This window comes from Cnephaeus nilssonii (genome assembly GCF_951640355.1).
Source record: "Cnephaeus nilssonii genome assembly, chromosome: Y".
Lineage (NCBI taxonomy): Eukaryota > Metazoa > Chordata > Mammalia > Chiroptera > Vespertilionidae > Cnephaeus > Cnephaeus nilssonii.
In genome coordinates this window covers 2,129,499-2,133,760 of record NC_137096.1, presented here as the reverse complement: position 1 = coordinate 2,133,760, position 4,262 = coordinate 2,129,499, and positions in this window count along the sequence as shown.

The window sequence follows — 4,262 nt, the reverse complement described above, 5'->3', positions numbered from 1 at the left end:
GATTTCGGCCAAGTCAAGGGCATGTGCCTTGGTTGTGGGCATGTCCCCAGTGGGAGGTGTGCGGGAGGCAGCTGATCCATGTTTCTCTCTCATCGATTTTTCTAACGCTCTATCTCTCTCCCTTCCTCTCTGTAAAAAATCAATCAAATATATTTTAAAAAATAATAAAAAAATAAAATAAAAACAGGAGGACAACTTAAGGAAGCTGTGGGACAGGTTTTATTTTCAGACTCCCAGAATTCCTTAGTAGGCTGCTGTTCTCAGAATGCCCACAACAGGGCCTCCTGTGAGCAGATGTCACCACAGTCAGCCCCAAACTGCTTGCAAAAGGATGCACCTATATCCTTGCTAGGGTGCTGTTCTCAGAATGCCCACAACAGGGCATTTACCTGGGTTGCTGCTTCATTGGGCACTGCAGGAGGCAATCAATCAAGGTACATCTCTTGCATTGATGTTGCTCTCTCCCCTTCCCTTCCCTCCCCTGCACTCTCTCTAAAAGTCAATGTAAAAATACCCTCAGGTGAAGATTAACAAACAAAAGAGTACATTGCATTTGCATTTCACACAAATACTTTGCAGCACATAAACTTTTGGCCAGTGCTGTTTATTTGAGAGTACTAATAACGGGAAAGTCAGTAATGACTAATTGGAAGGTCAGACTTGTCATTTTAACTTATTGTTTCTAGCCATACACTAATTACTTTTCACATGTTGCATAACCAGAAGCATGTTATTACCCAAGTCCCATTTTCCACAGGGTTTTTTTGTTTGTTTGTTTGTTTCTTTTTTTAATATATGTTATTGATTTTTTACAGAGAGGAAGGGAGAGGGATAGAGAGTTAGAAACATCGATGAGAGAGAAACATCCATCAGCTGCCTCCTGCACACCCCCTACTGGGGATGTGCCCGAAACCCAGGTACATGCCATTGACCGGAATCGAACCTGGGACCCTTTAGTCCGCAGGCCGACGCTCTATCCCCTGAGCCAAACCAGTCAGGGCTGTTGTTTTTTTCTTGGTGTTTATAGAACACATAGATTATGTTAACTACACTTAATGAGTTGAACAACATATGTGAAAGATAATCTTCAATTCTGAGACTGTAATTTGTGAGTTGCCATCTGTTTTTGGACCAAAGCATAAGTTGATTCTAAAGTGTTTTTTGTGTTTTTCTTTTTCAGAACCGCTTGGAATAAGAACTGTTTATATATTCATCACTTATGGAATTATTATGGATTCCAAAGGTTTCTTTTTCAAGCAGTTCGGGGCTTCCTGTGGTGACATCTGCTCACATGTGGACACTTTAGGGTATTTAGCAATGGCGTCATAAGGGGATTTTTCTCCCGGGTAATCTACAACCCAGTCAACGCTCAACCACTGAGCCACGCCAGCCGGGCCACAGTTATTCTCTATTTCCACTTCTGAGCAATCACTGTAGAAAAATTATCATTTGCAACATCAAACGAATTCCTGAATCTGGCAGCAACCCTGGCTGGCTGCTCAATCCATTAATTCCTGATCCAACCTGCATCTTGTGCGCCCTCCTTCGGTGCAGGAAAAGCATGCAGGCGGACCTGGGACCACAGGCGGGATTCCTGGTGAAAGCTGTCTCCTCTGCACCCTCCGTGGGGAACGAAGTGTTTGCACCCCATGTGCAACCCAAGATGCAGGTTGGATCAGGTGGAGGTTGCTGTGGCCGGAGCACACACACCGTGCTTTTCCTGGGACAAGGCCTGGTTTACAGTGGCTGCGTGGTCAGCGTGACCAACACGGCACCTCCTTGCAGCCCCTGCTCAGAACCGCCTTCGTTTGAATGATACATGATCAGCCTCGTGAGAGGAAACCTTGTAATGAGCGTGGGAGCCATGAACACCTGAAACAACGGGCTCCACCTGAACAGCACAATGAAGAACGACACGGACACGAAGGATCTCCTGACGGACTGCGGACGCGAGGGGAAGCACAAAGCACCGTCTAGGCCACGTTATTGCCAGAGTCAATGCTGAATTGATGAAGCCTCCAGCTCCACCGGGTCAGTGAGCATCAGCGAGAAGAATGCGCAAAGAAACAGCAGGGGTGCGATCTGCCAGACCCGGGATTTCTGAAACTCCGCGACACAATGAACCTGATCTCTTCCACAAGTGAGAGGAACAGGGGAAGGGAGAACCGATACAGATTTCTTCAAAGATGGAAAACGTACCGAAGGAACTCAGCCTGGATGTCTTTCTTGAATTCTGATGTGAATAAAGCTGACAGTGAAAGGACATTTAAAAATACAGGACGTAAATACATTGTAAAAAGGACTGACTTCCATGTCTCTTATATATGGGAGTCTGAAATGCGCTCTCTCTCTTCAGTTGTAAAAGTAACTTTTCTCCACTAAATGGGTTTCACCTGACTTTCCATTTTTACTCTTTTGTCTTTAGTCCTCAGTCCTGGCACCATCCTTTTCCCCGATGTTGGGCTAACGGTGCACCTACTGGTCTGAACCCCAATCTTACAGGACCCTCTACCTCCATCCATGCTCACACATCTGCTTCTTCCAATTTCTCCCTCTTCCCATCCCATGTTAAAAAAACCACACACACACACACACACACACACACACACACACACACATTTTCAAACGTGGTGATTTTATTTGAATCATCACTAGGCATATACAATGCTGGTGTATGGCTTGGTCTCTAAGTAGTTCAAATAAAACATTGAAATTTCGAAAGAGAATGAGAACAAAGTTCGCTAAATTATTCCAAATATATTCTCAGACAATTTCATACTCATTACCTCACGTTTCCAAGTGATTTTGAATGTTGCCTTACATAAAGTGCCCACTACACAAAAGTATAAGATTAATTACGGTATTTTCCGGGTATAAGTCGACTTTTTAACCCAGGAAAATCTTCTCAAGTCAGGGGTGGTTTTATACGCCGGGTGTCGTCTTATAGGGCGGGTGCTGAAACTTCTGAGCCGGACTGGAGAATCTGCGGTCGCCGCATACCGTGGGGGGAGCTCAAACACGGCCGCACTCCATTCATTTCAATGGAGCCCGACGGAGACCGCAAGTGTCTCCAGTTGGCTCGTTTTCGTGCCGCGTATGGTCTCCGTCCGGCTCCATTGAAATGAATGGAGTGCGGCCTGGTGCTCGCCGCATAAGGCGGGGATTCGGCCGCGGCCGTTTTTTGAGCTCCCCGCCACCATATGCAGCGACCTTATGAAAGCAGCAAGGGCTGCGCTGTACAAGCACGGTAGAAGAAAATCCACTCACCAGGATTCGTGAAAAGAAGTGACTTAACGCGGTCCTGATGACAAGGTGAGGGGGCGCCTCACCGGGAAGGTGTAAGTGAAGGGCGGAGCAAGCTGCAGGCGTCCGGGACACCCAGGGTATGGACAAAAAGAGATAGAGCTGTGCCCAGAAAAACACGCCTCTTTCACCCGTCTGGCCCGCCCTTGTATCCTATTACCATACCTCCTTCTCTGCCTCTCACATCTCGCTCCTGAGGACTGCAGTGAAGCGGCGTTGCTAAGTCCCAGGGACCTGCCCGGCACTTGCTCTCTCTCTATTGTTTGTTATCTTCCTCCTATCATCATCGGTTCCAGTTTGGTTGACAGCTTAGAAAACAAACAGCTTGGCAGCTCCCACGGGTTTATTGTCTTATCCTTCCTTTCAGCTTTAGAGTGAATTAGGAAAAGTTTAATCCACTTGCACTGTTTTATGTTTACATGTTTGATGACAAACAGCCTTATGTTTATAAGTGACAGTTTTCCTGCTAAGTACCTGCATGTCATAAGCATTTGAGTTAAAATTACCGTATTGAAATCAAAGCTGATGTGTCTTTAATTTTTATTTGGTGTGCGTTGGAAGAGGGGTAGTCTCATACGGCGAGTATATCCCAAACTCTATATTTGAACTGGAAAATTTGGGGTCGTCTTATCCGCCCAGTCGTCTTATACGCCGGAAAATATGGTAAGCTTTTAGATGCGTGGACAATGAAATGGCCACATGCACACTGAAAATCAAACTTAAAAAACAAAATTTTCCAGTTAATTTTCCTATAAAGGTAGGTGTGAAATATCTGAACGAAAATAAAGTAAATGTGGCAGAACAGGTTTGGCTCAGTGGATAGATTGTCCGTGTGCGGACTGAGGGGTCCCAGGTTAGATTCCGGTCAAGGGCATGTACATTGGTTGCTGACACATCCCCGGTAGGGGGTGTGCAGGAGGCAGCTGGTCGATGTTTCTCTCTCATCGGTGATTCTAGCT